At 37.3% G+C, this 13,145-nt stretch overlaps 1 protein-coding gene across 1 annotated transcript in view; it reads right to left on the bottom strand.

Annotated features, from left to right (window-relative positions):
- The window catches only part of LOC127832380 (endothelin-converting enzyme homolog), an 88,426-nt gene that overhangs the window by 55,184 nt on the left and 20,097 nt on the right, over window positions 1–13,145 (bottom strand).

Below are 13,145 nucleotides of genomic sequence, written 5' to 3'. Positions count from 1 at the left end.
CATGAGATACACATGCATGCCAAATATCAAGTTGCTATCTTCAATATTGCAAAAGTATTCATAAAATGAGCAATTTTGGCCACATATATTTGACCTCTGACCTTGAAGGATGACCTTGACCTTTCACCACTCAAAATGTGCAGCTTCATGAGATATACATGCATGCCAAATATGAAGTTGCTATCTTCAATATAGCAAAAGTTATTGCAAAATGTTAAAGTTGGCTCAAACAGACAGACCAACAGACCAACACACCAACAGACAGACCAACAGACAGGGCAAAAACAATATGTCCCCCACTACTATAGTGGGGGACATAAAAATATTCACAAAATACAGGTGTCCGAAAACTTAGAGTCGAAAACTGAAGTGTCCGAAAATAGCGTCAATTGTATCAACGACTCCCGGTAATAGCACGTGCTTGTAAAATACCATGCCGTATAGTATAAATTACAATTATATAATTATGTTTGCACTGCATTTTAAATAATTTTAAATGCTTACTTTATTTGACAGAAAGTTACTACAAGGTTGTACTTTGACCAACGAGTTCAATGATGACCATGTGATATACCGATACTCGCTAGTATGAACCTGAAATTAATGCAATAAAAAAAGCCAACTATGAATTTGTTTGTTCATTTCCGATAGTTGTTGTCTAACACCTTTCATTGTTCGTAAAACTTGAATAGGGTGCATCACACTTTGAAGCGTTTAGAATTTGTCACAGTTATTTTAGTGAGAAGGGGTAGTACCATTGTGGTAGATAATTGAACTGTTAATAGGCACTAACCCTAGTAATTGTCATAACGCTTATGCTATCAGGCGAAACCATTGTTTACACGGTTATTTACCCGATAACCTAAATGTAATGGTCTGTTGCCCTCAGGCATGCACCTGCCATGTTTTATGATGTTAATCTGGTTGTAAAACCCCATGATCGAAGTGCCATTAGATATCGAAAACAGGACCGAAATTTCGTAAAATAGCGCTGTAAAATATATTGTCCGAAAACTTAGAGACATTAATTATGGACGAAAACTCATGTGTCCAAAAATTAAGAGTCAGGAAAAATTAATATTTTTGCTAAAAATGGGGGTGTCCGAAAACTGAGAGTGTCCGAAAACATAGAGTAATTACGGTACCTAGCATGAACTTCTAGCCAGACATCTGCAACACATACAGAACTACCTAGTGTGTACTTCTGGCCAGACATCTGCAACACATACAGAACTACCTAGTGTGTACTTCTAGCCAGACATCTGCAAACATCAGGGGTTTTTCTGCCTATTTTGGGAAAAGGAGTCTGACCAAATTGGGAAGTTTTTATCGACAAAATTGTCCATTTTGGGAATTTTTGCTTCAATGAAACAGCTCATTTTGGGAAAACATCGGGAATTTATCATGCTTAAATAAGTCAGTGGTTTAACAAATAAACTTGTTTTTATTTGTTATTTCCTCCTTTTTATATAAACACATGCAATATTGGGCATGTTAAATGTTTATTCAAGTACTGCAATTTTGTCTTTCAGTTGCACTCTGAGATAAGAACTGTACAGTAAAAAACTTACAGCAGACATTTTTGACCAAAACAAACACTGGTTAGTCACACAAGTTACAGCATAATTTTGGTCTGCTTTCTGTTTTTGAAAGCATCATACAGCTACCCCAATGTTTTGTCAGTCAGGTCTAGACTTTCAATGCAGGTACAAAGTGTAAGCATTTGATGATGAGTAAGTTTGGTTTGTGTGGTAATGAGGAGCACAGCAGGTTATAATAATCTAATTATCATAAGTCATGAAACACTTCTTTCTCATTATCTAATAATCATAAGACACTTCTTTCTAAAAAAAAAAAAAAAAATTTTTTTTTTTTTTTTGGAAATTGGGATTTTTTTAAATAATTTCGGTTTGGGATTGGGTCCGTTTGCTTTGGGAATGCCTCCGTTTTCCGGAGGCGCAGACAGTGCTGAAAAAACCCTGAACATACAGAACTACCTAGTGTGTACTTCTAGCCAGACATCTGCAACATATACAGAACTACCTAGTGTGTACTTCTGGCCAGACATCTGCAACATATACAGAACTACCTAGTGTGTACTTCTAGCCAGACATCTGCAAACATACAGAACTACCTAGTGTGTACTTCTGGCCAGACATCTGCAACATCTACAGAACTTTATTGTGTGTACTTCTGGCCAGACATCTGCAACATATACATAACTATCTAGTGTGTACTTCTGGCCAGACATCTGCAACATATACAGAACTACCTAGTGTGTACTTCTAGCCAGACATCTGCAAACATACAGAACTACCTAGTGTGTACTTCTGGCCAGACATCTGCAACATATACATAACTACCTAGTGTGTACTTCTGGCCAGACATCTGCAAACATATACAGAACTACCTAGCATGTACTTTTGGCCAGACATCTGCAACATATACAGAACTATCTAGCATGTACTCCTGGCCAGACATCTGCAACATATACAGAATTACCTAGTGTGTACTTCAGGCCAGACATCTGCAACATATACAGAACTACCTCGTGTGAACTTCTGGCCAGACATCTGCAACATATACAGAACTACCTAGTGTGTACTCCTGGCCAGACATCTGCAACAAATACAGAACTACCTAGTGTGTACTTCTAGCCAGACATCTGCAATCATACAGAACTACCTAGTGTTTACTTCTGGCCAGCCATCTGCAACATATACAGAACTACCTAGCATGTACTTCTAGCCAGACATCTGCAACATATACATAACTACCTAGTGTGTACTTCTAGCCAGACATCTGCAAACATACAGAACTACCTAGTGTGTACTTCTGGCCAGACATCTGCAACATATACATAACTACCTAATGTGTACTTCTGGCCAGACATCTGCAAACATATACATAACTACCTAGCATGTACTTCTGGCCAGACATCTGCAACATATACAGCACTATCTAGCATGTACTTCTGGCCAGACATCTGCAACATATACAGAATTACCTAGTGTGTACTTCTGGCCAGACATCTGCAACATATACAGAACTACCTTGTGTGTACTTCTGGCTAGACATCTGCAACATATACAGAACTACCTAGTGTGTACTCCTGGCCAGACATCTGCAAACATACAGAACTACCTAGTGTGTACTTCAGGTTAGACATCTGAAACATATACAGAACTACCTAGTGTGTACTTCTGGCTAGACATCTGCAAACATACATAACTACCTAGTGTGTACTTCTGGCCAGACATCTGCAACATATACAGAACTACTAAGTGTGTACTTCTGGTTAGACATCTGCAACATATACAGAACTACCTAGTAGGTACTTCTGGCCAGACATCTGCAAACATACAGAACTACCAAATGTGTACTTCTGGCCAGACATCTGCAACATATACAGAACTACCTAGTGTGTTTACTAGCCAGACATCTGCAACACAACACATACAGAACTACCTAGTGTGTACTTCTGGCCAGACATCTGCAAACATACATAACTACCTAGTGTGTACTTCTGGCCAGACATCTGCAACATATACAGAACTACTTAGTGTGTACTTCTGGTTAGACATCTGCAACATATACAGAACTACCTAGTAGGTACTTCTTGCCAGACATCTCCAAACATACAGAACTACCAAGTGTGTACTTCTGGCCAGACATCTGCAACATATACAGAACTACCTAGTAGGTACTTCTGGCCAGACATCTGCAAACATACAGAACAACCCAAGTGTGTACTTCTAGCCAGACATCTGCAACACAACACATACAGAACTACCTAGTGTGCACTTCTGGCCAGACATCTGCAAACATATACAGAACTACCTAGTGTGTACTTCTGGCTACACATCTGCAAACATATACAGAACTACCTAGTGTGTACTTCTGGCCAGACATCTGCAACATAAACAGAACTACCTAGTGTGTACTTCTGGCCAGACATCTGCAACATAAACAGAACTACCTAGTGTGTACCTCTAGCCAGACATCTGCAACATATACAGAACTACCTAGTGTATACTTCTAGCCAGACATCTGCAAACATACAGAACTACCTAGTGTGTACTTCTGGCTAGACATCTGCAAACATATACAGAACTACCTAGTGTGTACTTCTGGCCAGACATCTGCAAAACATACAGAACTACCTAGTGTGTACTTCTAGCAAGACATCTGCAAACATACAGAACTTTCCTAGAGTGTACTTCTGGCCAGACATCTGCAACATATACATAACTACCTATTGTGTACCTTCTGGCCAGACATCTGCAACATATACAGAACTACCTAGTGTGTACTTCTAGCCAGACATCTGCAAACATACAGAACTACCTAGTGTGTACTTCTGGCCAGACATCTGCAACATACAGAACTACCTAGCATGTACTTCTGGCCAGACATCTGCAACATCTACAGAACTATCTAGTGTGTACTTCTGGCCAGACATCTGCAACATATACAGAACTACCTAGTGTGTACTTCTAGCCAGACATCTGCAAACATACAGAAATACCTAGTGTGTACTTCTGGCCAGACATCTGCAACACATACAGAACTACCTTGTGTGTACTTCTAGCCAGACATCTGCAACACATACAGAACTACCTAGTGTGTACTTCTAGCCAGACATCTGCAAACATACAGAACTACCTAGTGTGTACTTCTGGCCAGACATCTGCAACACATACAGAACTACCTAGTGTGTACTTCTAGCCAGACATCTGCAACACATACAGAACTACCTAGTGTGTACTTCCGGCCAGACATCTGCAAACATACAGAACTACCTAGTGTGTACTTCTGGCAAGACATCCGCAACACATACATAACTACCTAGCAAGTACTTCTGGCCAGACATCTGCAAACATATAAAACTAACTAGCAAGAACTTCCGGCCAAAATTCTTAAAACATACAAAACTACCTAGTTTGCACTTCTGGCCAGACATCTGCAAACATATATAACTACCTAGCAAGAACTTCTGGCCAAAAATCTGCAAACATACAAAACTACCTAGTTTGCGCTTCTGGCCAGACATCTGCAAACATACAGTACACCAGTACAGTCCACGCATTTTCAAAAAACAAGAGGGCCAAGATGGCCCTAGTTCGCTCACCTGAGATGAGTCGATTCATTCAATGTTTACCTAATGCCAAACTTGACCTGGATATTGTCCAGACAAACATCCTGGTCAATTTTCATCATTATTGAACCAAAACTCTGGCATATGGAGTGATTTTGTTTTTGTATGATTTAAAATGGTGACCTGGTATTTTGAGTTGACCCCCCTTACCAAACATCAAACTTTGCTTACAAAAATAAATATTATGACCAAGATTCATAAAATCTGAATAAAAATTGTGACCTCTAGAGTGTTTACAAGGATTTTGTATATAATGAAAATTTGGACAATCTAAGGGCATATAATTATGGCATTTATTATGTGATATATATAAAACCAATCTTTTCACCAAGTTTCATGATGATTGGGCAAAAAATGTGACTTCTTGAGTGTTCACAAGCTTTTTTTATCATATAAATATGAGAAAACTGCCCCCCCCCCCCCCGGCAGCCATGTTATTCAACTGACCAGAACCATTTTCAAACTTAACTCTCATATCAAGGAAACAAATGTTCTGACCAAATTTCATGAAAATTGGGCCAAAAATGTGACTTCTAGAGCGTTCACATGTTTTCACTATATACATATAGAGAAAAATGCCCCACCCACTGGCGGCCATGTTTTTTCACCAATCTGGACCATTTTCAAACTCGTCCGAGATATCAATAAAACCAATGTTTTGATTAACTTTCATGATGATTGGGCAAAAATTGTGACTTCTAGAGTGTTTACAAGGTTTCTCTATAGCCGAATAAGGAAAACTGCCCACCCCCCTGGCAGCCATGTTATTCAACTGACCGGAACCATTTTCGAACTCAACTCTCATATCAAGGAAACAAATGTTCTGACCAAATTTCATGAAAATTGGGTCAAAAATGTGAATTCTAGAGTGTTCACATGTTTTCACTATATACATATAGAGAAAAATGCCCCGCCCACTGGCAGCCATGTTTTTTCACCAATCTGGACCATTTTCGAAAACGCCCCAGATATCAATAAAACCAATGTTTTGACCAACTTCCATGACGATTGGGCAAAAATTGTGACTTCTAGAGTGTTAACAAGGTTTCTCTATAGCCAAATGAGGAAAACTGCCCCGCCCACTGGCGGCCATGTTTTTCAACGGACCGGAACCACTTTTGAACCCAACCAACATATCATTAAGACAAACATTTTGACAAAGTTACATGGAGATTGGGCATTAAATGTGACTTCTACAGTGTTTACAAGGTTTTTATTTTTTTTGACCTCGTGACCTAGTTTTTGACCCGGCATGACCCAGTTTCGAACTCGACCAAGATTTCATTGGGACAAAGCTTCTGACCAAGTTTCATGAAGATCGGACAATAAATGTGGCCTCTAGAGTGTTTACGAAAACAAATGTGGACGGACGACGGATGGACGGACGACGGACAAAGACCGGTCACAAAAGCTCACCTGAGCAATCAGGTGAGCTAAAAAGTGTGATGGACAGACTGACGGACAGACTGACAGACAGAGCGCAAACCATAAGTCCCCTCCGGTTTCACCGGTAGGGGACAATAAATACACCCACACCAATTTTTGCGCGCTTTTTATCAGGACAAAGAAATTCATTTATTTCATCTAGAATTTGTATCCGAAAATAGCTGTTCACTACGCTTGCAAACCGTGTCGGGTGATTTACGCATGTTGGAATACAACTGTCCTGATTGGGCGCTTATTTCATGAAATCTTTAAATAGAAACGTATGCCGAAATTCATTTGATACTTTCGAAAATTGCGAATGTTTGTGTTTATGACATTTTTGAGCTCTCTTATCGTCAATATTTAACAGAATTTGCTTTTAAACATGGAAATCAGGCATATACTGGATTATGGAGTAATGGATAAAGACAGGAGGAGTTGCATGTAAGCAATTTCATAATTTACATGTGTATGACAATACACATGTTGTGCAAGTCTTAAAAATAATATGTATATGTAATAAATGTAATTTTATTTGAAAATCAGGAAGACAAACAAAGTTAAATTGATCATTATCTTTTTTAACACGGAGTTTCCTCTGCTTTGCCAAACGCCGAGGGCAGCTGCGTCCCCTTATCAATTTGCCGATCGTTAACCTCCGAGACCACAATCATGCCAACTTGGCGTATTGCGGGACTTTCTTAATCTCCCTCCATAAGCGTTCCCGAGGAGTAGCCAGGGAAATTGGGGAAAACTCGTGGAATGTACTGTACCTAGCATGTACTTCTGGTCAGACATCTGCAACACATACAGAACTAGCTAACATGGACTTTTAGCCAGATGTCTGCAAACAAACAGAGCTACCTAGTGTGTACTTCTGGTCAGAAATCTGCAACACATACAGAACTAGCTAGCATGTACTTTTGACCTGATGTCTGCTAAACATAGAGAACAAGCTAGCACATATTTATGGGCAGATGTCTGCAACATACAGAATTAACTAGCATGCACTCTGGACAGATATCTACAAACATAAAGAACTACCAAGCAAGTACTTTTGACAAGACATCTGCACAACATACAAAACAACCTAGCATGTACTTCTTGCCAGACATATGTTGGGCGGACAATAGCATCTTTCACCTTATTTATAATTATAAGGAAGGAATACCGGTAGGCACAAGTGTCTACTGTGCCCTTGATCTTTGAGACATAAGACAAAGTTTGTGCACCCAACATGTCATATTGATATTATGATCATTTGAGCAAATTTATTTCAAAATCCCTTCATGCATGACACAGTTTTTAACCGCAAACAAACATAAATACATACTCACACCCACACACACATACAGAAAGACACACACATTAACATTATGTGTCATTTGGCGACTATTATAAATTTATGAAGTTCGTAACATATTTATACCAAAAATTGCAAAAACATTGCCAACAGCTAACTATAAACAGACCATCTTTGTAATAAATACCTATTATCACGATTAAAAAGACACATGTTCCCTCTAAATAACAGCGTCCCGTTTTCGTGACTGCATGCCACGATCTGATGCAATCTGCTCATCAGCATCTCAACTATGAAACCTTTACTTGTCCCATATACCGTAACTACATGGTAATTCAATAACACACAAAACTGTAAACATAATTTTAAACCCACCATGATAAATTCCATAGCAAAGTTTTGCACTGTACAATGTGTCAGCACAAATGTTATGCAACAACTGTTGTTAAATGTAGCCGGTTGTGGTGGTGAAGACTAGAAGCTCTCCCTTGCCTGCTCCAAGTCTAACACATATCACCTCTTACAAGGCAGAATCTCTCAGAGTGGGCCAGTGATTATATCACACAATGTCTACTGATATGTCCAGCATGTCCAGAGTCTGAAATCTACTCCAAGTCAACAAGGTGCCTTCTGACACAGGTTGTGCTTAATTCACTTTGTTAAATGTCAGGTTCCTTTTAGAGCATCAGTGTCTGAACATTATGTGAATACAGAAATCATCACGAATTCAAACTTGGCCAGGATTTATTCAACATCTGCCTGTCTATATGTTAAATTGATATATTATGAAGGTAACTATAAGTGTGATACCTTTTGAGAAGGCATCAGTAAACTAACACTGCAGCATGCAATATCCATCAATTAACATTTACTACATCATAATAGTGTAGATAATATTATGTAATAAATATATTGTAATGTAGACGTCATAAACAAAATTTATAACTAAACTAAGACCTCTATCAAAAACAAACTTTACATTCACTGGATTGCATCAGAAAATGTTTACTTTTTCATTATTATATAAACATTGTCTGTATTTATTGATACTCCGGAAATTCAAGGATTTACTGCGACAACAGTTTTTGTAATTTGCAGAGTATACCATCATGTTTAATTCCCTTGACATTAGAAATCGACTGTTTCATGAAGATTGGACAATTAATGTGGCCTCTAGAGTATTTAACAAGGTAAATATTGAGGACGCACTATGAAAACATGCCACCAATAACAGAAACATCGTCTTATGATGGTGGACATTTTTGCGAACTTAAAACGCAAATCAACTTAACGAGCATTTATAAAACTGCAGTTAAAGGGAATTTACTGAGTAATCTTATATCCAATAATACTACAGGTTGCCTCAGGTGTTACATAAGCTCCATAGATGTGGCCTCTAGAGTGATGACAAGGTTTGACTAAGAATTTGTAACCCTGTTTTAGGACCCAGATGATCCAGATTCAAACATGGTCAAGACATCGTCCTGATAAACATTTTGACCAAGTTTCATCAAGACTTTCATGTTTTTCAATATAAAAATGCATGTTTTTCAATATAAAAATGCAAAAATATCAGATTAAACTACTAAAGGGCGAGTGGTTTGTCAAGAATACTTGTCCTGCAGAGCAAGTGGCTCTGGAAGTAATTTTCAAGGCCTGAGTATTTAAGTTCATTGAATGGCCATGATAGTTCAATCATAATTATTATGAACATTTGCTGGTCTATTAATATTCTTCAACAGTTCATGAATTGTTAAAGAACATAACATGCACAAATGTGAAAAAACATGTTTTTAAAACTAATGATTGACAGTTTTGAATTGATTAACGTATTCTTGAGAATCATGGAATGCTAATAATTTCAAGAACTGTGTTTCACTGTGGATGACAATATAACTGATAATACAACCAAAGCCAAGACGGCACCTTGTTAGCCCTACAATATATTTATATATATATATATAACTGTATGCAATGCAAAAATGTTCATGAAGTCTATACAGTCTGACAGAGATTATGTTTACCAGGCAAAATGTAAAACTTGATAGTCCTGCTCAATTATGTTCCTTAGGTACTGATAAAGCTGATTTGAATAATTAACTAATTAGGAACTTTTAAATTACATGGCCTTTACAAACCCTACAAAAACAATACACATTCAGTAATTTACAAGTACTACCAAGGCATTTACAGGCAATTTAAGTCATCAGATAAGGTCTGTTGTTTTGATGAAAACAAGAGGGCCATGAGGACCCTTTAGCAATCACCAAATTTCCCGAACACGTACTGAAGAAACTCGGTGATCTACTTTTTGATCTCACTTCACTCAAATTCAAACATGGCCTTTTATATTGTCAAGATAATCATTCTGACCAAGTTTGACTGAGTCATAAATGTGGCCTGTATACAGTTGTTACAAAGTTTTTCTAAGATTTGACCTAGTGCCCTAGTTTTTGGAAGCACCTATATCAGATAGGAACTTGACATAGATATTATCCAAATTAACATTTTGACCAAGTTGGATGAAAAAGTGTGGCCTCTGGAGTGGTAACAGCTTAAGGTTGAAAATGCACCCCACACAACATATGATGCTGAAAGCCGGACATTTGGTGACCACAATGGCTCCTCATAGTGCTCAGGTGTGCTAAACATTTAAAGTAATTAGCAGTGTAATAGTCATAGCTACATTCACCAGTAATGTAACAATCTTGTTTGCAAGATACTTATGAAAGAGCTATGCCCGAAACACTAATGAAACATGATTTTAAATATTACAAGAAAAACTAGAGCTTTGTCACAGACTTGACAAATACCCCAACATGCCGCATTGACACAGAATATTTTGCATGTTGTCTCAATGTTTAAAACGCACTAAGTGACCCCGTGACCTAGTTTTTGACCCGGCATGGCCCATGTTCGAACTTTACCTACACATCATCTAGATACAACTTCTGACCAAATGTGGTGAAGCTCGGAAGAAAACTACTTGAATTAGAGAGCGGACACCATGCTGAATGTTTAAAATGCACTAACTGAACCAGTGACCTAGTTTTTGACCCGGCATGACCCATATTCGAACTTGACCTAGATATCATCTAGATGTCATTGTGTCATTAATCACATCATTCCCTTACAGATTACAAATATTATTGTTTATAGGTTGTAGATTTAAACTCTTTATTTCTTAAAGGTTGTGTTTAACATAACTTTCAGTTTTGCAGGTGTTACATGTTGTATTAAGGTAAATATTTATATAAATCAAAAGATTTTCATTTGAACATCAATTTGTTTCATTTGTCCAATTTTGCTCATACAGTTCCGATTTAGGTACTGGCTCTTCAGCAAGTTCCAAGATGTCCATGATTTATTTGGAAAACAGGAAACCTTCCTACCTACCATAAAATACCTTCACTACCCACAGTAAATAACAGAATATGGACAAAAAACAACTAAAACACCAAATTATATAATGAATTAAATATTTTCTATTTGACTCACTAGGCAATGCTTAAAATGTTTCATCATTTACCAGTACAATTATTTTATTTGTACTTTACCCCTTGTTTAACCTTCTCTGCCCAGAAGAAAACTTGTAAAATGTATAGAATACTAGTTAAAACACCATATTTTCAAAGTGAAAACAACATAATTTCTCCTTTTCAACACAAAACATCAAAAACACTTTTCAGTAACAGATGATGGTCTTTTGATCCTGTGTTACTACCGATTAATCACAGTAAGATCCAGTACACCTTACAGATTGAAACTGTGTCACTATCATCCCAGTCTGTGGAACACTAACATACAATCTTGGTACAGCCACTGACACACTAGCTAGGGCTACACTAAATGCACACACAATTTACCGATAGCCTGTAAATCCAATATGAAACAGGCAGATCAATACCTAAAGACAGCGCTTCAAGTCGCAGGCATTAAATAGGAAATAAAATTGATATTGCTGGGGCAAGAAGGATACTGTCAATAAAATGTCCCATAGCATGTGACAAATCCAAACAAAAATGATCATTAATTGGAAGTGTGTTATCTCTGAAACTCTCACGAGTTAAATTTAACATTTAAGAAGAGATTACATGCAAACAAAAAAATATTCAATGCAACTTTTTCCCAGACTGCAGAACTAGTGATAACTGAATGTCCAGAATCTTGTTTCCATCCAAACCCAAGAATGCTGTTTGACAATTGTTCTGTCTAGTTCTTAATAATTTCTAAAATGATACACATCCATATTCTATGAACATAATTTGCAATCTCTAAAGCCCATATTCAGCATCTTCACAATTCAGATCAGTTTTTTGCCAATTCCACATTCAGACTATTCCACCAGTGCATGAAATTATTCTCGGTTTGATAAATATGGTATAGTATGGTTTATTACGTGTTATTCAGAAGAGAGATTATGGTAATGGTTTAGCGCGAATAATGCACGGGTTTTGTGTGCATGTTTTAGCGCGAAAGTGCACGAGTTTTTCGTTTTGGGGTATATATGATTTGCACATCTATTGAGATTGAGTCGCCATTCGAGGGTGTATTTGACAGGCAAACGTTATGGAACAAGAAAACGAAAGGGTGATAACCCCGCCCGCCCGCCCGCCCTTAATGAGCAAATGTATGGTTAAATAATTGTTTACATTGCTTTTATGTTTATAATTTTGCAATTATAAAGTCTATATTTAGTATATTTTCAGTTCGGTTTTTAGTCCATGTGAGATGGGATCTAAACACAAACCGATTCCTTTACTGGGAAAGACAATGGGCGTATTTTCATTTAAGTCTGAAGCAGCTAAGTTTTCTTGATTATTTTGACTCATTTTTTACTTAATATTGTGTTTGAATGAGGTTTTTTAAGTTATGGGTGTCTGTTTTTCGAGACTCTCACTTCCTGGAGATAGTACCTCCAGCATATATTTATTGAAATATTGGTATGTTTAAATTTAAAGACATTCTCATTGTAGGATTACTTAATATTTTCATTTTGATGTGACTGGTTAGATGTTGAAGTCGGTTTAATATAGCTGTTCGTCATATGCATTTCTATATTTCTCGGAATACTTATGATTTATCAACATTCTTTTTAGGTGCTTTATGGATTTTAAGGTTTGAGTGATTTGTTTGTTTTTATGTTGATGTCCGGGGTGTGTGCGGGATGCTTTTGATGTTTGTTTGTTATGTTAATTTGCGCAATGAAATTGATAATGTTTTAATTACATTTTTTACTAAATAATACTTAATGTTTAC

The sequence above is a fragment of the Dreissena polymorpha genome, chromosome 5, assembly GCF_020536995.1.
Source record: "Dreissena polymorpha isolate Duluth1 chromosome 5, UMN_Dpol_1.0, whole genome shotgun sequence".
Lineage (NCBI taxonomy): Eukaryota > Metazoa > Mollusca > Bivalvia > Myida > Dreissenidae > Dreissena > Dreissena polymorpha.
The sequence above is the reverse complement of the archived record's forward strand: the minus strand, read 5'-3'. Positions and strand labels throughout refer to the sequence as shown.